The sequence below is a fragment of the Lolium perenne genome, chromosome 5 (assembly GCF_019359855.2).
Source record: "Lolium perenne isolate Kyuss_39 chromosome 5, Kyuss_2.0, whole genome shotgun sequence".
NCBI classification, from domain to species: domain Eukaryota; kingdom Viridiplantae; phylum Streptophyta; class Magnoliopsida; order Poales; family Poaceae; genus Lolium; species Lolium perenne.
In genome coordinates, this window is record NC_067248.2 from 178,835,557 (window position 1) to 178,857,676 (window position 22,120).

The 22,120-nt window shown below is 43.6% G+C and overlaps 1 pseudogene; it reads right to left on the reverse strand.

Moving 5' to 3' along the window:
* Positions 1-9,649: 9,649 nt before the first annotated feature.
* LOC127300784 (probable LRR receptor-like protein kinase At1g51890) lies at positions 9,650-21,138 on the reverse strand (annotated as a pseudogene).
* Positions 21,139-22,120: the final 982 nt, after the last annotated feature.

Sequence of the window (22,120 nt, forward strand, 5' to 3'; positions counted from 1 at the left end):
TATTAATAACATCCAATGTTCATGATCACGAAACCATGATCATCTATTAATCAACAAGCTAGTTATACAAGAGGCTTACTAGGGACTAATTGTTGTTCACATAACACACATGTATCAATGTTTCGGTTAATACAACTATAGCATGGTTTGTAAACATTATCATAAACACAAAGATATATAATAACTATTTATTATTGCCTCTTGGGCATATCTCCAACAGATCTGCTTATAAAAATCCTATGGGTATGTCTCCTTATAAAATGGTTTATGGAAAAGCTTTTCATTTACCTTTAGAGCTAGAGCACAAAGCTTATTGGGCTGTAAGAGAACTTAAGAAAGATTTTAAACTTGCCGGTAAGAAAAGGTTGCTGCAATTGAGTTCTTTAGATGAGTGGAGAAGTGAAGCTTATGAAAATGCTAGACTTTTTAAGGAGAAAGTTAAGAAATGGCATGATAGAAGAATTATTAAAAGAGAATTTAATATTGGAGATAAAGTCCTATTGTATCGGTCTCGTCTCAGATTTTTTGCAGGGAAATTACTCTCAAAATGGGAAGGACCATATGTCATTGTGGAGGTGTATCGTTCAGGGGCAATAAAAATTGCTCCGCTGAAAGATGATGCCACACAAGTGGTGAATGGACAAAGACTGAAACATTATATTTCTGGAGATTCTTATAATGAAGATGTTGATGTTATTCGAGTGGTGACTCCGGAAACTTTCATCAAAGATCAAATTGATAGTTCTGCAGAGTTCGACTTCGAATAGGTAACAGTTTTGGTAGTAAAAAGTCCGCGTTTAACTTTCCGAACAATATTTTTGCTATTTTTAGAAAATATGAAAAATTACGAGATCGAATCAGAGTGGAGGAGGAGCACGAGGGCGCGTCCCCACGTGGTGGCGTGGGCCCCACCCTGGCCGCGCCACCATATGGAGACGGCTCCTCGGAGTCCCTCTCCCACTCGGGTTCGACCTGGTACTTTCCTTTTGTTGTGAATTTTTTTGTTATATAATCCCCCGGATCCCTCGAGGTCCGTATATCGTCTTCTCGTCGTGTTTTGTTTCGAGCTGTTTTCTGCCAGATATTGTTTTCAGATCTAGAGCCACCATGGTCTCCAACAACAAGGGCAAGGGGCCCTTGGAGGAATATATTCAAGACCCCGAGTTGAAAGAAGAAGTCGAGAGTGAAGATGAAGGAGAAGTGGAGGAAGACCGGCGTGTATACCCGCGCGCCATCGTCGCAAGCATCGGGGTGGTGGCAAATCCGTTCAACCTCAAGAGAGGCGCACGGATGAGCACCGGAGGAAAAGTCCCACGTCACTTCCTAGTTCCAAGGACATCTTCTCCAGGCATTAATAACCCCTTCCACACTCTAATTCATAAGAGTCAAATTGAAAGGATTCCTGAGGCAGAATTGCCTAGTAGATGGGATATGGATCGTTCTAACAATGCAGGAAGGATGAAACCTGAAGCTGAGGAGTGGGGAAACAACTCTAAGAGTTGGGACTCGCCGTCTGACATACTCATTAACCGCGTCGAGCACAACTCGGAGCTGATCCGCAACCTCACCTACAAGATTGATGAGCTAAAGGAGTTTGTTAAGAAGCTTATCAAGAATTCACCACCATCACCAAAGGAGTAATTCATCATTGGTATTGGCACCCCTTGGCTTGTTCCAAGGTTGGGGGGAGTGCCGCGGTATCACATCATCACTATCTTTTACCTTTTTACTGTCAAGTAGTGTCATATCATGAGTAGGGAAGTTATCATATAAGATGGTTTGCAGTGTGGAAGTATCTCTCTTTTAGTTGGTTATCTATGTATCCCTTGGTGTGGGTTATCGTTATGGAATATTAATGAGAAGTTTTATCATTTATGTTTTGCACACCTTATTTTAGTTTGCAATTTCTGTTACATGATTGATCGTGTTGTTAGTATTGATATCACTTTGGGAGCATCAAGTAAATCTATTTGGTTTTGGCAAACTTAGCATTGGTCAACAGCAACAATACTTTGAGGCTTAAGTAGAAAAGAGGGAAGTACATGTAGATATATTATTTCATTATCTTTCTTTCTTGTTAGCTAATGATCTTAGTATTCCGAAGTTAAAATTGTTTGTGCTTACAAGGAAGATGCATGATTGTTTCTATCACATGTATATTTGTTTGTTTCTCTCAACTCTTATGCTTGCTAACCAACCTTGCTAGCCAAAGACCTGTACTGAGAGGGAATGCTTCTCGTGCATCCAAAACCTTAAACCAAACCCATGCCATTTGTGTCCACCATAACTACCTATTATGTGGTATTTTTGCGCCACTCCAAGTAAATATTTCATGTGCTACCTTTAAACAATTCAAAAGTTATTATCTCTTATTTGTGTCAATGTTTTATATAGCTCATGAGGAAGTATGTGGTGTTTTATCTTTCAATCTTGTTGGACAGACTTTCACCAATGGACTAGTGGCATATACATACGCTTATCCAATAATTTTGCAAAAAGAGCTGGCAACGGGGTGCCCAGCCCCAATTAATAATTTTCATTAATAATTCTCTTCACATGTTTTGCCCTGATTTATCAGTAAGCAATTGCAATAGACACTCCTCCATGGTATGCGAAATGTTGGAAGGCACCTGAGGATTCGGTTAGCCATGGCTTGTGAATGCAAAGGTTGGGAGGAGTGTCATCCATAAATAAAACTAAAGTACATGTGTAAACAAAAGAGAAGAGGGATGATCTACCTTGCTGGTAGAGATAACGTCCTTCACGGGAGCCGCTCTTGAAAGTCTGGTTGACAAGGGGGTTAGAGTGCCCACTACCATTCGTTGACAACAACAAACACCTCTCAAAACTTTATTTTTATGCTCTCTATATGATTTCAAAACTTGAAAAGCTCTAGCACATGATTTAATCCCTGCTTCCCCCCTGCGAAGGGCCTATCTTTTACTTTTATGTTGATTCAGTAAACCTATTTCCCTCTATCTCAAGCAAGCAATGGAATTGTTGTGATCCAACCATTTATATTGTGATCTATTTAATCATGTCTTTTATTCTTCCTTTTTTAGTACAAATTTTATCTGAATGAATATGACTTTGAAGGTTATCAATGATTATGAGGAGATTGTTATGATTGAGCATGTAAGTTCTGCCATATAAGCTCTAATATAAAGGCTCTGCTCGAAAGATAAGTACAATCTGTTAATTTTTCTTTGACCAAGAACGAAGTTTGCCATCACCAATTATGATTTCCTATGCACCTTTATTTGTGATTTCCCTTTACTTGTTTCAAGTTGAGTTATATGAGGAAGTTGTTTACTAGAATGTCTTGTGTGAATTAATAAATGTGATGATTCTTGTCGCGTATTTTATTTATCGACTCTTCACTCCATAAACATGTGGTCTTGTTTACTGAGTTCAGTTTCGCTTGGGGACAAGCGAGGTCTAAGCTTGGGGGGAGTTGATACGTCCATTTTGCATCACTATTTTATATCATAATTTACTGTTATTCATTGATATATTTCATATTTAGAGATGATACTTATGTTATTTCACCTATTTTGCATGTTTCATGATTACTGAAGAATTACTCACCGGAGTCAGAATTCTGCTGGAAAAAGCACTGTCAGGATACAATATTTCTGAAGATCAGCAATTGACGGAAAATATACCGAAGCTCCTATTTTTCCAGATGACGGAGCCAGCCAAAAGGGGAGGCCGAGGAGGGCCGCCATGGGCCCTCCCCTAGGCCGGCGCGGCCACCTATGCCGGCGCGCCGCCACGTGGGGAGGGGGCCCGCGACCCCCTCGGCCATCGCCCTTTCGCGTACTTCATCTCCCAGAAACCCTAAGGTGCGAGGGAACATCGAGGATAGTCATCGCCGCCTCCTCGAGGCGGAAAACACCAGAGAGAAAAGAGCTCTCCGGCAGGCAGAAATCTGCCGGGGAAATTCCCTCCCGGAGGGGGGAAATCGTCGCCATCATCGAGCTGGACTTCATTGGGATCATCATCATCATCATCTCCACTACCGACATCGTCATCTCCACCGCTGCACCTCGTCTCCGCTGTAACATCTAGGGTTGAATCTTGAGTATTTCATAGGGGAAACTCTCCCGGTGTTGATTACTCCTTGTTATTGATGCTATTGAGTGAAACCGTTGAATCAAGGTTTATGTTCAGATTGTTATCCATCATCATATCACCTCTGATCATGTTCCATATGATGTATTGTGAGTAGTTCGTTTAGTTCTTGAGGACATGGGTGAAGTCTAAATGTTAGTAGTGAACTATGTTGAGTAATATTTAATGGTTTGATATTTAAGTTGTGGTGTTATTCTTCTAGTGGTGTCATGTGAACGTCGACTACACGACACTTCACCTTTATGGGCCTAGAGGAACACATCTTGTATTCGTTTGCTAATTGTGGGGTTGCTGGACTGACAGCAACCTGAACCCCCGTTGGTATATCGATGCATGAGGGATAGCAGGATCTCAGAGTTTAAGGCTGTGGTTAGATTTATCTTAATTACTTTCTTGTATTTGCGGATGCTTGCAAGGGGTTTAATCACAAGTATGTATTAGTCCTAGGAAGGGCGGTGCATTAGCATAGGTCCACCCACACAACACTTATCAAAACAATGAAGATTAATCAACTATATGAAGCGAAAGCACTAGACTAAATTCCCGTGCGTCCTCAAGAACGTTTGGTCATCATAAGTAAACAAACCGGCTTGTCCTTTGTGCTAAAAAGGATTGGGCCACTTGCTGCAATTATTATTCTCGCATTTTACTTACTTGTATTTTATTTATATGCTATATCAAAACCTCCTGAAAACTTGTTTGTGAGCAGTTACAGTGAATCCTTCATCGAAACTGCTTGTCAACACCTTCTGCTCCTCGTTGGGTTCGACACTCTTATTTATCGAAAGTACTATGATACACCCCCTATACTTGTGGGTTATCAGTGCCCAGATTTTTCTCTCCACACCCCCCCGGGAACCGCCTTTTCAGTTTTCGAAAATATAAAAGAAAATGGTAGAAAATTCAGAAAACTAAATGCTTTGATATGTCCAATACTTATGTAATCTATTTTTCGTGAAAAAATGAATTTCAATATATTATGCAAAATGACGTCATCTTTCGGTAAAACGGGATTTCTAGTTGCATACGACCTCCGATGAAAAACATTTTTATATCAAAATCTATCTACGCGAAATTTCCTATCCGAATTCAACGACCTACGGTAGTTTGGACAAAAAATGGATTCGTCAATTGGAAAACAAAAACAGGACTTTTTTCAGGTTTAAGATTTGGGTGAAAAAAAGAAAAAATTACCCCTGGCGCACCACCATACTAGGTGCACCGGCGGTAAGTAGTACTATATATTCAAGCCGGCCCTCCTCCTTCTTCTCCTTCCTCACTTCTCCCCCTTCTCCTCTTCCCCCCCTCTTCTCCTTGCAATACTCACCAACGGCCTCCTCCTCCTCCTCCGGTGACATCCCTCCTCCACCTCAGGCCTCCTCCTCCTCCTCCTCCTCCTCCTCCTCAACCTCCACCTCTGGAAAACTCCTCCTCCTCAACCCCCACCTCCGGCCAACTCCTCCTCCTCAACCTTCACCTCCAGCCAACTCCTCCTCCTCCACGTCCATGTCCACGTCCACCTCCAGCCTACTCCTCCTCCACCTCCACCTCCACCTCCGACCTACTCCTCCTCCTCATCCTCTCATCCTCTCATCCTCATCGAGGAAGTTATCCAGGAAACCAAAAAAAAAGCCGATCTAGATCTAGATATAGATCTAGCTTGGGTTCGTTTTGCGTGTTACTGTGGGCCACCTTGTTGTCGTTGCCTCGCCGGTGTAGCAGTAGGAGGAGGAGGATGAGGATGAGAGGATGAGGAGTAGGTAGGAGGTGGAGGTGGAGGTGGAGGAGGAGTAGGCCGGAGGTGGATGTGGACGTGGAGGAGGAGGAGTTGGCCGGAGGTGAAGGTTGAGGAGGAGGAGTTGGCCGGAGGTGGAGGTTGAGGAGGAGGAGTTGGCCGGAGGTGGAGGTTGAGGAGGAGGAGGAGGAGAAGCTCACGCCGGAGGAGGAGGCCAGAGGTGGAGGAGGGATGTCACCGGAGGAGGAGGAGGCCGTCGGTGAGTATTGCAAGGAGAAGAGGAGGAGGGAAAGAGGAGAAGGGGGAGAAGTGAGGAAGGAGAAGAGGGAGGAGGGCCGGCTTGAATATATAGTACTGGTTACCGCCGGCGCACCTAATATGGTGGTGCGCGAGGGGTAATTTTTTCTTTTTTTCACCCAAATCTTAAACCTGAAAAAAGTCATGTTTCTGTTTTCCAATTGACAAATCCATTTTTTGTCCAAACGACCGTAGGTTGTTGACCAGAACTTACTACCGGCGCACTAGGAAGGTGCGCCGGGGATAACTCGTCTTACCGCCGACGAACTAGCTGGTGTGCCGGCCATACCTAGTTATCACCGGCCCGTTCCCACCGGCGGGCGCTGGTGCGCCGACAGTAGGCAAATTTGGTGCGCCGGCAATAAGCGTTTTCCTAGTAGTGGAACACCCTTCATTACCATCTCAACTAGCTGATCAAATCTGCGATTAAGATCTTCACGAAGCGCTTGTATTTGTTGATCTACAACATCCACTCTTTTTCCCAATTCCTCCATTGCTTGGTGCAGCTCTCAATGAGGAAACCAATAGCTGAATCGGATCAACGGCGCTCTGATACCACCTGAAGTAGCACAAGGTTGTGGAGGAACAACTCCACCGTGTTGCTACAACATGTACATCACAATTGTTGAAGTAACCACTTCAACGTGCTGCTCTAGATGTCTCTCTAGAGGCGTAGGCTAGATATCGCTCTAGGGGCGGGGCTGTGAAGAGTTTTTTTCAATCCAAAACTCTCAACACACAAGATCTAGTCAAGGATCTTAAGACAGAACACAAGGTTCCATTTATTTGATAGGTTGGGGGTACATAGTCCGGTTACATAGGTAGAGTTGTGGGCCTTTATTTATAGGCTGCATGAGCCTTTAATACTTAGCTCCACCCAAGTGTTCTAGAGAACACTACATAAGCTATAAAAAGAGATACAAATATTCTAGTTACAACTTATAGCTAGAACATGCTAGAAACTACTACAACACATGTGACTAAGGGCATCTCCAACGGGGCGACGCATTTCGGACGCTCAAATTGTTCGCGGGCGTCCGTTTGCGTCGCATGGCAGACACGAAAACGACCGCGAAGCACGAAAAGTCCGTTTGCGTCAGGGGCCACCCCAGCGGTCCGACGCATTTTTGACATGCAACTGTTTTGTTTTCCTGCTCCTTCTTTTCATTTTTGTTGAAGGACTCCCCAATTTGTATGAACGAGAAAGTTTATATGCGAAAACAACTAGTACCGAATGATATCCTGTTGCTGCCATAAACAGTTCACCGGATAGATTACTCGAATCGAAGAAGTTCAAACATATTTAACATACAAACAAGAACAAATTTAAAAACAATTAAACTATAAACTAATTATTGGCCTTCTTGTTAGAAGGTCCTGCCTCGTCGTCCTCACTCCTGCGCCTCTTGCTTGTCACCTCCTCGTCGGAAGATGAACTGGCGGACGACGCGTTCGTGGAGGATTTGGAGTCGGACGAAGTGTCATCTTCATCCTCGTCGTCGGTGAATGAACGACGACGATGACGCGCCGCCCGCGCCTGCGCCCTTGCCCGGGCCCTAGCCTCCTTCCTTGCCACCGCCTTGTCATCGGCCGCCTCCTGCGCCCTAGCCGGGTGAACCTAGCGTCGGAGCCCTCCTCCTCGCCCTCGTTGTCGCTGCCAGCGGCGCCTCCGTCTTCCTCCTAGCCGTCGCTGACATCGGCGCCTCTGTCCTCCTCCTCCTCACTCGGCTTGGAGGCAGGGTCGCTGGGCGTGGAGCCCGGATCGCTTGGCGTCGCGGGGCTTTCCCACCAATGCATCCATCCCGGCGACTTGCCCTCGCTCTCCGAGTCCGATGGTAGGGTGTAGTCGCTCATGGCGTCTGGCTAGCCGGTGTTGGAGAAGAAGAAAAAGAAGAAGCAGGTGGTTCGATGTGAAATACAGTACACGCAGGGGTTATATTCTGCGGGGATTAGCGATGGCGCGTATAACGAATAGGCCTGTGGTTGCTCTTCCGCGGCGGTTCGGCGCTCCATTCCGGCAGTTGGCGGGTAGATCAGCGTGGTTGCCACTCCGGCGGTTGACATTGGCGCACTTGATGTGCTTTAATTTGAGGCCCATCGAACCAGGGTCCATGAGGGAAGCGAGCGGACGCTAGGACCGCGCAGCGTCCGCGGAGACGCAAACGTGCCGCATATTTGCGCCACGCTTGCGTCGCGGCGGACGGACCGGACACGATGCGTCGGCCCGCTGGAGCAGGGTGCAGATGCATTTCCGGTCCGCGCGAACGCAAACGGTCGCACAACGTCCGTTTGCGTCGCCCCGTTGGAGATGCCCTAAAGGATTCTATTTCCTAGAATATGGTAGAAGTGTGTAGAAACTAGTACTGGACCTTACTTCTATTTTATTTTTAATTTATTTTCTCTACTATCGCTCATCAGGTATAGGAGCTACCTTAAAATAGGTTTACCAGTGAACCAGACAACACTTAGAAATTCGGACTTTGTTTTATTATAACATTTGCGGATGGAGTGAACATTGTAAATACATGTACAGAGGATAATCGCGTCGTCTAACTAACTAAACTAGTATGTATATCTTGTCCAAGAAAGTGAATAGCAACAACGTGAGCTACATGTCCTACGTGAAAAGATTTTACCGTTGTGATGACTTAGTACATGTGAACGTGCATTTGTTGTTCGCTTACAGTCGGGTGTGCTATGGCATTGTAAGCAAGGCATGCGGCAGCGTCAACAGTTGCCATAATGAGCTAGTAGAGAGCCGGAGAACGAGCGAACTTTGCACCACTGCATGCCATGGCAGCGAGATGCGCCCTGCATACAAATCAGAGAGGCATGAAAGCACGGAGGAGCACCATGTAGAACGAGGCGTGAAGTGCGGCCGCCGCCATGGCCATGATGTGGTTTCGGACTGGCACCGTCGACTGCCACGGTTTGGTGCTTGTTTAGTGGTGGCTTAAGGAAGAGGAGGACAACAAGAACCACATATATCATCGAGAGGAGCACTTCGGCGAGTACCACATAAGCAATAATGGCCTAGCCGGAGGATGATCTGGGACCCGCGTCCGTAATATAAGTGACCCTAAAACCGCCATAACAACTGGAAATAGTATAGGGCGTTTGGCATATACAGATTTAGGCTAAGGTGCGAATAAAAATATAACGTATGTTTGCAATTCACAAATAGTTGTGTGGTGTAGTGGTATAGTACTAGTATAGAATAGAGCGATAGGTTTTGTGTTTAGAACTCACCGACAACGCCACTAATTTAATTATTTCTATTACCACTGATAGGTGAGAACCACATGGAAGAAAGTACCAAGGTGACAACCAGGGAAAAATGTACAAGGTTGGTTTTGCAAAAATTACGACGCCACGTCTCAACTTCAGAGTGATTTTGGATCTATATGCTCTCTCGGTACAAGTTGTCGTACCTAGGGTGCTCGTTTTATAAGTTGTGGTACTAAACTGCACATCTCATGCAAGTTGCTAAAAGTGATATAACTATAATATAAATGAAGGAAATACAAAGCTCATCCACTAAGGCACCCCTTTTTGTTTGCACACGGAAAGCAATCAATGCAACACATACATACATGTATTAAACAACAACCATCACAGTGCGCTCCTACATGCACACAAGTTTACTGTGACATACATATTATTCACAACAACCTGTTACAATAGAGAACCATCATGGATACCATGAAAAAGTCCATGAAAGTTGCAACTTCATCTTGCTGATGGACCAAATGTTGAAACCGGGCCTCCAGTAGTACTCGTGAAGCTACCCTGGATGCTATTATCCTCGCGAGATTCCTCCAACGCAAGGCTCTCTTTCAGCTGTGCCATCACGACAGCCATTGTTGGCCTTCGGATAGAAGCATCAGCTGTGCAAGCCATGGCAGTGTCGACAAGTTTCCACATGGAGTTGACATCATAGGCACCTCTCAACTTAGCGTCAGCCACCATGCTGATGTTACCAGTAGCAATCTTTTGTTTCACACGTTGAACGATGTGACCATGGCCTGGTAATATTGGAGGCTCACCGGTGGCTACCTCAAGTAGAACAACACCAAAGCTATAAACATCACTGCTCTCGGTTAGCCATCCAGTGTGGTAGTACCTAAGAACAACAGTTCATAACATAGTAACTTGTTAGACCTCTTTCTTTATATCAAGGGAAATTGGCACCATAGCATAGTAACCGTTAGAGCATAGCTGCATTAGCAACTTTACATGGCAAAGTTCATCCATTCATGCAAAAATTATTCCAATTCCATTGCATTCTCTTGTAGTCTTATGAGTTGGAAATTCATTAGATTAGGTAATAAATTTGTTAATTTTTCTAAATCGCCAACAACATATACAAGCCACATCTTACCAAACCTAATATTTTGATTAAGCTCTCAACGCAATGTTATTTTTAGTAACCCTCTTTTTGAACTTGCATAGTGGACTGGTTAAAAAGGAACACTAAATTGCATGTGCTTTACTTAATCAATTATTAGCTTTATAAGAAAGAAGGAAAATTTTCATATAGTATAGAAAGTCACATACTCAGGATCCATGTAACCCGCTGATCCAGCTGCATTGGTTGATACGTGAGTCTGCATTTCACTGAGATAGGTTTTGCAAACTCCAAAATCAGTTATCTTCGCTCGAAGATTTTGACCTAAGAGAATGTTGTTGGTTTTCACATCTCGATGAATTATTGTAAGCTGCATCCCTTGTGCAGATAGTCCAGACCTACACATATTGCATCAAGTCCATTAGTGGAAGAAAGAGAATCTGATCTATAACATATTCTCTTAGTCCTAAAGATATCTTCACACTACACCATACCTTGTGCTGATTCAAGAACAATTTGTACGCATGTGGTCCAACCCAAGGTTTTGCAAACACCAGTTTTTCCTTGATATACAAGAATAATAACAATTAGAGCATAACTCCGTTTGGCTGACTTTTTACGTGAGTTGGTAAACCTTACAAAGGATAATCCTTATCCGATTTTAATCGGAGGTGATTTTAATTTGTTGAGGTTCCCTCATGAGAAAAGTAAAGGCCGCTTTGATGGTCATTGGCCTTTCTTGTTCAATGCTGTCATCGATAGCCTGGATTTAAGAGAGGTGTTTATGACTGGTCGGCAGTTTACTTGGGCAAACAGCTTGCCGGAGCCCACATACGAGAAACTAGATCGCGTGTTGATGGATACCGAATGGGAAAGTAAATACCCTATGGTGTCAGTCCGTGCACTAGAACGTATTGAAAAACTGTCTGACCACGCTCCCATCCTTCTAACCACTGGAAATCCCAGACCCGTTTGTAAACGGCCGTTCAAATTTAAACTTGGCTGGATATATCGAGAGGGATTTCATGATATGGTTAAAAAGGTTTGGGAAAGACCGGTCGGGGGAAGTACACCTATCTTGAGATGGAATAATAAAATGCGGTCTATGCGCAAACATCTCTCTGGTTGGGCTGCCCATACGGCTGGTATTCTTAAAAAAGAAAAGACTCGCTTATCAAATGTGATTGATGAGCTTGAGGCTGTTGCGGAGATTAGACCACTGTCTACACATGAGATTGAACTTAAAAATCAATCCAATGAACAGATGGCCGGTCTTCTTCGCGAAGAGGAACTCAAATGGTATCAACGATCCAAGGCTCAATTCATCTTGGAAGGAGACTCAAATACGAGGTATTTCCATGGCTTAGCCAATGGGAGACACCGGAAAAACGTATTCACTCTCTTATTCAAGATGAAGGATTGATTGAAGGCCATGAGCAACTCAAGTCTTACATTACTAACTATTATAAGGGTCTGTTTGGTCCTCCGGAGGAAAGTAATTTTACTCTTAACGAGGACCTAACGGATGATATACCCCAAGTTTCTTTGGAAGAAAACGGCTTGCTAACCGCACCTTATACTGAGGAAGAGGTTAAGAAGGCAGTTTTCCAAATGGAATGCAACAAAGCACCGGGTCCAGATGGTTTTCCAGCAGAGTTTTATCAAACCTTCTGGGATACTATTAAACCGGACCTTCTAGATTTGTTCAGTGATTTACACATTGGACAACTAGAATTATTTCGTCTAAATTTTGGTGAAGTTATCTTGTTACCGAAAATTAATGAGGCAGAAAGGATCCAACAATATAGACCCATTTGCCTATTAAATGTAAGTTTCAAGATTTTCACTAAAGTGGCCACCATTAGACTTAATACGGTTGCAGATCATGTGGTCTTACCATCGCAAACAGCCTTTATGCAAGGACGGAATATCCTTGATGGAGTGGCGGTTTTGCATGAGACGGTACATGAGATGCACTCTAAGAAATTAAATGGGGTTATTTTAAAGATTGATTTTGAGAAGGCGTATGATAAATTTAAATGGTCTTTCCTTCAACAGACACTCAGGATGAAAGGCTTTTCGCTTGAGTCGCGAGCTCTAATTAATGATTTTGTGTATGGGGGTAGTGTTGCTATACGGGTCAATGATGACACCAGACACGACTTCCAAACGCGAAAAGGGTTACGCCAAGGGGATCCGTTATCTCCGATGTTGTTTAACATCGTAGCGGATATGTTGGCGATACTCATAGAGCGGGCCAAGTCTGATGGTCAAATTGAAGGGGTGATTCCACATCTAGTTGATGGTGGCTTATCTATCCTTCAATACGCCGATGACACAATTCTTTTTATGGATCATGATCTTGAAAAAGCTCGAAATCTGCAATTAATTTTAGCAGCTTTTGAGAAATTATCGGGATTGAAAATTAACTTCCATAAAAGTGAATTGTTCTGCTTCGGTGATGCCCAAGACGATGTAGCTCTGTATACAGAGTTATTTGGTTGCGGGCAAGGCCAATTTCCGATTCGCTATTTGGGTATTCCGATTCACTATCGGAGACTTACAATTGCGGAATGGAAATTAGTGGAAGAAAGATTACAAAAATGCCTCAGTAGTTGGAAAGGTAAACTGTTGTCCCTGGGTGGAAGATTGGTACTCATTAATTCAGTACTAACTAATATGGTACTGTATATGTTATCATTCTTCATCTTACCCAAAGGAATTCTGCATAAACTCGATTATTATCGATCCAGATTCTTTTGGCAAGGGGACAACGAGAAAAAGAAATATCGACTGGTTAAATGGAGTATAGTTTGTAGTCCCAAAGATCAAGGAGGGCTTGGAGTTCATGACCTGGAGGTCAAGAACTCAGCGCTACTGGGTAAATGGCTTTTTAAGCTACTTACTGAGGATGGGATTTGGCAAACTATACTTCGGAGAAAGTACATCGGCTCGAAGACATTATCTCAAGTGGTTTGGAAACCTGGGGATTCACACTTCTGGGCTGGTCTTATGGCGACAAGAAATGTCTTTTTTCGGCATGGGACTTTCTCCATTAAGAATGGTGCACAGATACGGTTCTGGGAAGATGCTTGGCTCGACAATGCACCCCTATGTGAATAGTATCCCGCTTTGTATAGAATTGCGCGTCGCCAAGGTGATACCATTGCAACTGTAATGGCTACCTAACCCCCGAATGTGACGTTCAGACGGGTTTTACTAGGACAAAGGCTCGTGGCATGGAACAATCTAATTCTGCGGCTTGGAGATATTCAATTATCACCAGAGCCAGATGAATTTCGATGGAACCTCCACGTAGATGGTTCCTTTTTTGTAAAATCTTTATACAATGCGATGCTGCTCTCTGATTTACCAGTTGATAATAATAAAAAAATTTGGAAGATGAAGATACCATTAAAAATTAAAATTTTTGGATGGTATCTTCGTCGAGGGGTTATTCTCACCAAAGACAATCTTGTTAAGCGGAATTGGCACGGAAGTACACGATGTGTCTTTTGTCATCATGACGAAACCATCAATCATTTATTCTTCCAGTGCCAGTTTGCGAGATCTATATGGTCAGTCATCCAAGTAGCGTCTACCTTGTATCCCCCGACTAGTGTCGCTAATGTCTTTGGCAATTGGCTTCATGGTATCAACTCAAGGTTTAAAATGCTTCTTAGGATGGGGGCGCTAGCAGTTATCTGGGCGCTCTGGCTATGTAGAAATGACAAGATCTTTAATGACAAAAATTGCTCTTTGTTGCAGGTTATCTACAGATGCACAGGTATTCTCCGTTCGTGGTTACCTCTTCAGCGGGAGGGGAACAGAGACCTGTTTACGGAGGTCTGTACACGGTTGGAGGATACGGCGAGGGATACTTTTTTCCTACATGGGTGACAACATAGTCTACGGATAGAGGCTCCACCTAGTTCTTAGGCGTTATATGATTCATCGTTCCGATATGTATTTCGCCTTTTTATTTTATGCAACTTTGGACACTTGAGACAACAAAACGGCTGTGTGCATCCTGTTTATGCAGAGGCTGGATGTAATTGCTTCTTGAAGTAATAAAGCATCCTTTATCGGAAAAAAGAGCATAACTCCGTTTAGAACTTCACATGTCAAATACTAAAATTTCATACATGCATGCACTATTTCCATGTTTGCAATTATGTTACATTCTCTTACGATCTTCCTGGTTGGAATTTATTAAATTAGATGAAATAAGATAGTTACTTTCAGCACACGGTTAGGATATCCCAAAAAAATGGGCAAGAAGCAATATGCAGCCATGAATAGTTGTTACTTGAGGCACTTCAAAAGATACTTATGTTGACATTCTCAACCTATTTCTGTTTAAATTTCTCAAGCCACTCAAGATAGCCACTTAAGTTCAAACAATGGTAGGAGTTCGTATGGGATTTTAAGGCAGCCACAAAGTCTGTTATCACTTAGCCATTACTTATGTTTTTAATGGACAAACCTCTCAACTGATCAGTAAGACTTCCTTCAGACATGTACTCATAAACGAGTGCTAAATGATCCTTCTCCCAGCAGTAACCAACCAAAGAAACTAGATTTCTGTGGTGCACCTTTGTCAAGCTATTGACCCGTGTAACGAAAAAGAACACAAATAAAAACTTCTGAATTTCCATGCAGGATTGCTATGATGATAGCAAATTTATTCTTTTGAAATTGCATTTTTTTTCAATCAGGGAGAAAGTACCTCTGCTAAAAACTCATCAAGACCATGCGATGAATGTTCAGATCGCATCTTGACAGCAACTTCAGTGTCATCTTCTAAACGACCATAGTACACGAGCCCAAACCCTCCTTGCCCAATGGAACGTTCAAATTTATTCGTGAACTTCTCCAACTCCTTGTATGTGAATTGGCGATTTTCAGAATTGTGCAAGTGATCCCCTTTACTTGTTATACTTACTGGAGCACTATGAGGTTTTGCCGGCCTTGGAGCATCATATGTAGAGACTGATTGCACAAATGTCAGATATATCATGTAAACACTAAATGTAGTAAATCTTAATAGTCACTGAAAGAGAATAGAATATGCACCTTTGGGCTTTCTTTTCCTTCTCCAGATTAAACAAGAAAGAACAAGTCCAACCAATACCACCATGAAAACCACTACCGAAATAGATATTATAGTTGTTCTATTTTTTGAGCGAGACGGACTTTTTGTTTTGTTGCACATGTTTTTGTCAGATTCATACCTGAAATAGAGAAAATATATATCAATAAGTTCAGGGTTACTCTGGTGCAAAAAAGAATTATTCAATAGTCATCTGCGTAAAGATCACAGAAAGAGAAGCATCCGAGTATAATTAGAATGCAAATTCGTAGAAAAGGAAACACTCACAAGGAAAAGCAAACCTGAAATTGAGAGGACCTGTAGACCTTTTACAGAGGGGGTCTGGGCCATTCATATTGTTGCCAGACAAATCCCTGTAGAAAGTGGCATGTAGTTTAGAAACGTGGGACGTTCTTACTATTGTAACACTGACAACAAAATATATCTGAACATAAGTCCTCTGAAGTAGGTCTTATTGGTGTTCTCCACTCATATCTACAGGTAGAAGAGGCTCCCCATTCATGTCAAATAGAAAAGTCATATATTATAGATACTTGCATATATCTACAAAAGCAAGTATTGTGCACTTTATACCCTTGCTCACCATCTGCTAATCATTCATGTGTCAAGAAACATGTTGGGCATGAAGAAGTATCAAGGTTTCTTTAACATTATTCTATATACCATGGTTAATTATCTTCATTATCCAATACTTACAGGAATTGGAGTTCTGTGAGCAATGTGAAGTTATCAGATATTGATCCATTCAAGTTACTATTGGAAAGATCCCTGCATGGAAATTCATATTCCAACATAAGGAAACGCAACATATTTGGATGATCAACATGAAACACCATCAAAACAATACTCACAGAGATGTTATCCTCGTAGTGTTCTTAGTTATATTGCTACATTTCGCGCCATTCCATGCAAATTTCACTGGAAAGCATGGATCGCCCATCCAGTTTCTCTTTACTCCATACTCAAGTTTGATAGCCATCATTGCATCAACTACCATATCAAAATCAAAAGAAGTGCTCAGAGGGCAAATGTTTAATCATCCTCATGAAAAACATGATTGATCACAGAATGCAAATATGCAGTTTGTTGGGAAAAGTCACAAAGCTAAGACCCTCGAAGCTAAGACTTCAGTAATTTTTTTTGAACCCCCGCTCTTCGACTAGCATGTGCGAAATTTAATATAACCTGATAAAGCGGGGTTAAATTTTAACTGGGACAACCGGTTTTCGTAATTTAATGAAGCACGTTTCAAAGCACGGGGGCAGTGGTGAGGGACATGTATATGTTGTATATGCTCAGTCGGCAGCCGCTGGCCACTGTTTGTACGCCTCAAACCCTTTTTATTTGCGAAACACAGTACAGACGTAGACGGTCACATATAAGCACACACACTTACCCCTATGAACGCATGCACACCCTACCCATATGAGCACCTCCGAGAGACTGCGTCCAAGAAAACTTCACCCGACGGGTCTTGAGATTGACGAAGTCACCACAGGCACCTCGCTATCGATAGGAACGTCACCTCCCACTAAAGAATATTCCGCCTTTTAATGAGACACCAAAGTGTCAAACCCGAGTTTTGAACTCTGCTGGGCTGGGGGTGCCACTGCCTTCCTAACCACCCAACCACAGTTTGGTTCCCTACGCTTCAAGCCCTCATCGCTGCTGTGGGCGCCTAAATTGGCAACATGTGGCGAAGGGGAGGGACACATTTTTTTTTTGAGAGCAACCACATATTTCATTAATCGAAAATCAAGTTACATGAAGCAACACATGTGGAAACTAAAAGACAAACCGGGATAAAATGATTATCCTGAATTTGCAGATAAAATCCTAAAAGATCGAGAAATACAAAACAATCCCTAGGGTTTCCTGCAACCACCGTAGCCAGCGGCCGCCGTCCAATTCCAACGCCGCCGAGACGAACGCAAGAAGAGACGCCGAGCCTCCACCATTGCAAGATCCAAAAGAGCACCATCGCCAACGAGGCTTTGTGAGTCGATGAACAGGCCTGCTGTAAGCAGCGAGGCACATGTCGTTGTGGCACGTCGACCGGGGGACGTCCCCGTGCTGTCTTGGACCAAGATACGCCGCCTCCCATCGACGAAGTCGGAGAAGAACGGCATATCCACCACCTCCGGACCAACATATTCGCTCCAGAAGAACCACCTCGCCCCGGCCCACAGCGCCGTCGTGGACAACGACAAACGCCAGTGACACGTCGAGAAACAGATCTCGCCAGATTTGAAGAACGGCGAGAAGACCAAGCTGCCGACCTGAAAGATCGACAAGCACACGTTGCCAACAACTCCGAGACGCCGCCGTGAAGGTCGCCGCCGGTGTGGGAGTGGAGTTGAGGCAGATTTATTTGCCCGGGCGCCGCTCCCACCACCCCAACGACGCACCACAGCAGACAAGCCCAAACTACAAAACGGAGGAGGAAGGAGGTCCCCTCCCCCTCCTGCCGCCGGAGCGGCAAGCGGAGGGAGAGGGGCCCAGAGCTCCCGCCGGTGGAGATGGGATCTGGCCGCCGCCGCCTGGGAGAGAGGAGCAGGGACAAAACGTTTCGTAGGCAGGGGAGGGACACATTGTGTCTGAGCTTAGAGGTCTAGATGTACCTAACGAAAATTATTATTTTTATTATATTTTAAAATATTTTAAAAAATTACGGATGTATATATATGGGCATTACATGTTCGCACACACAATTTTTTTTAGAGAAAAGGCAATTTAGAGGCATGTGTAAAGTACACAAAATAAAGTTTCGTATTAGGCTATTTTGGAGCACCGTAAAACTGTCTTTTTACACCGGCCACAACAATATATATTTTAGCGAAACTTTGTGTACGTACATAGAATATATGGCCGGATGTACATCCACATACTTTATGGTTTTCGGATAATGGGTACATCCAAGTAGATTTTCTGAAAGGATAGCACCACCTTGAGGTAAATAAAATATATTTTTTTAGTATTTTTGGATATTTTGTCATTTTTGTTTAGGCCACATACAATTGTACTTTATGAAAAACTGCAGAGTAAGTACCAAGGTATTAAGCACATGCATTTTTTTTAAGTTCAAGTTTTTTTTGTCCACCTAGATACTAGCTATTTTCGCTGTAAGTGTGCAGCTCCATTCCCAGATTTATTAATTTCTCGATATCTCGTTGTTATTATAAGACCATATATAAAACCTATAGTGTATATTGGGAATGTTATAAACATTAAAGGAAAATTTTCATATGGAATCAAGGTTAAAAGTAATTGACATGCTATATGTTTCGTTTAAGAAATAAACCAACATTGCATACTACAGTGAATATAAATGAGTGGGGGTAGCTAGGATCGGAGATATCTCACAGTCTTTGGAGAACGTGCTCGGGGTGTCGTGGGGGATGCGGTTGTAGATCTCGTATGCGTTCATCATCGGAGGGAGCATGGATTTGTTGGTGGCTTGAATAGTGATATTGTAGTTGCCGTCTGTACTCCTATACCAATCAGTATTGTACAGGTATCCAGCGGACAGGTAAGGAGGGCTGTAGTTCTGGTGCACCATGCCGTTGAAGTGGACATCAAACAGCCGGACTTGCCTGTTTTGTATGTCGGCAAAGTGTAGGATCATCTTAACCCCCAACGAGCTCTGGAACGTGTCCCATATGTAGCTCATCGCCGTGCCATTATTGACAGGAGCGAGACCTGTCTGAAGAACGGGGATGGGAACTTGGAACAAGTCATCCTGCTGGATGGTCTATTCGGTGGAAATGTTCGCCAATGACGAGCTGGTGCTCCATTCCCAAATGCGGTCATATAGATCGTCCGGATACCTTAAAAAATGACAATCCATCAGTTACAAAATAAATGAACGTAATTATTTTTATTATTCTACATCGAAAAATCCTTTATTTATATTTTATTTAACAAAGATTTGACAAAAGCATACATCCAAATAACCCAAAGTCACTAAATAACCCATTGTCATTGATGTGTTTGATTTAATTCAATAAACTTGTGCGATAAATAGTTTAATACTTATTTATGTTGAATAGTTGAATAGGTAGTAGCTCGAACCATGTTTGAGTCCTAGTTTCCCCATTTTAGGAAGATACAACCAAAATTGTAAATAGCCGGCTTATGAGAACATCCCTCGCTATGAGTTGTAACTAAAATTTACTCCGTTTTGATTTTTTTGGAAAAAAACCCACTAGATGGATTAGTCCGCTACAGCTGCATTATAGCTTTCTTAGCTATAGAAAATGTAACCGCCAAATGGACGAAGATTTGGTGCACATGAGCACCATTGCTTTGAGTTTTTTTTGAAATATTTAAAAACTGTATGTTATGTTTCAAAACGTTATAAAAATTAATCCATGAATACATACATATGTCATGAATACTTGTGCGAAGTTTCGGTAAAAAATATGTTGTATTTTTAGCTACAGAAAAAAACAAATTTATCGCTGTGTATTGGGACAATTTTTGTCAGAAATTTTTGAAGCTGTGTATTGGGACAATTTTTGTCAGAAATTTATCTTTTGGGACAACATATTTTCTTCCGAAATTTTTACAAAGATTTCTATGTATGTGCAGATTTAAGCTTAATTTTTTCGTAATCTCAGAAATATGTTTTTTAAAAACTAGGAGCACTGGTGCTCATGTGCCAAAGTTATTTTTCGCCGCTAAATGCAATATCCCTCTATATTATATATGTTTAGAAAAAACAAGAGAAACAAAGAACCAGGCACCGGAAAACTTCAAACGACGTACCGTATATTATGGTCTGCGCCCAGATTTGTCCTTTCATGCGTGGATATGTACTCGTCGACGGTGGCGTCAGGGTAAAGGGAGGAATTCAGTGGCCTCAGCTCCACCGTGCTGACAAATGGCGTGCCGCCGCCGGTGTTCACCACGCACACCGGCACCCAGCTCGCCCATGCGACGAAGATCGCCTCGGACCACCAGTAATCCCTGTTGAGGAACGTGTCCCAGTAGTTGTTGCCCAGGTGGATGTCGAACGACGGGCTGTGCGCCTTGCCATCGTAATTCCCGTAGTTGAACACCATCCGCACCAGATACTTTGTACCCTCCTCGGTTGGGAGCGTGTAACAGCTCCGTACTCCGGACGGGAAGCTCCTCAGAGTTTTCAGGGACTCGTCGTTAGCACTTTGATTGGAGGCAATCCTGTGGTTCTCGCCGCCGTCGACGTACAGACCGTCGGAGACGTATTCGATGCCTGTGCGGGTGTCCCTGCGGTCGCCGACTGGGCCGACACCGCAGTCGATGCTCAGAAAACCTGATTGATGACCTATTTACACAAGTACAGATGAAGATTGAGAGCCAGGACTCGAAACTGCTGCTGATTTGCGACCAAGCAGCATCAACGATCGCTGCACGTAGTTGAGGTGAAAAAACAACGTACCTGGCTGACCGGAGTCATGATCTGCTGTGGCTACTAACATGAGTGCGGCAAGGAAAACAAACAACGCCATTGAAACCATCGATCACTGCGCAATGGTACGGGCAAAATGAGCAATGCCTTTGCGTGTATATATATTGCGCGCCAACTTGAGACGAGAGTTGTATGATTGCATCGACAATTTGCTTAATAGTTATAGCAGGTAGGCCGGGTACGTACGCCTTCTCATTAAAATAACTGACGTGCTGCTCTCAGCAATTTGGTCTTATTTGGTTTTCAGTTAGGGCAAGTGACCAGCTTTTTTGGCTGGATTTGGCTCAAGACCAACCCAAGAGTATTTTGACCTCGCATCCTTGTCTATTGGCCATAAACAATGGCGATTTGCACAAAAATAATCCAAAAGTTAAAGAAAAGCACAGACTGACCCTCCGGCGAAATTATTTCACCCATCTAACCCTTTTGTGTGGCGCCCCTCCCATCGGCACCACACATGCCAGTGTGGCGCCCCTCCTGCCGGCGCCACTCTCCCAGCCGACGTGGCGCCCTCGACGCTGAGCTGGTCTGCCGATCCGACGTGGCAGCACGTGTGGCGCCCCTCCCATCGGCGCCACACATCCCAACTTATATCAGGTTTTCGGTCGAAAACATCCAGGGGCTCCGGAACGTCTGGGACTTAGCCGTTTTGGCGAGCCTCTACGTGTGGCGCCGATGCCACGGGCGCCACACATCCACTTAAGTGTGGCGCCCGCGCCCGCCCCCAGCCCGACCCTCTCTTTCTCTTCTTTCTCTCCTCTCTTCCTCTCCTTCAACCGCCGCCGCCGGCCGCCTCTCCGCCGCCCCCACCAAATCCTCCACGGATTGGACAGATCTGGCCGGCCAAATCCATCCCCATACAATCCTCAAGGTATTCCCCTTCGTTCCCCTTCGATTCATCCAAGATTTGCTCCGGTTTAATTCGATTTAGCCGTTTTGCCTAGATTGGAAATGTTGGTTGTGTTTGAACCATAGATTTGTATGCATGTGTTTGAACCATAGATTTGTTGGAACCATAGATTGTATGCATGTGTTTGAACCATA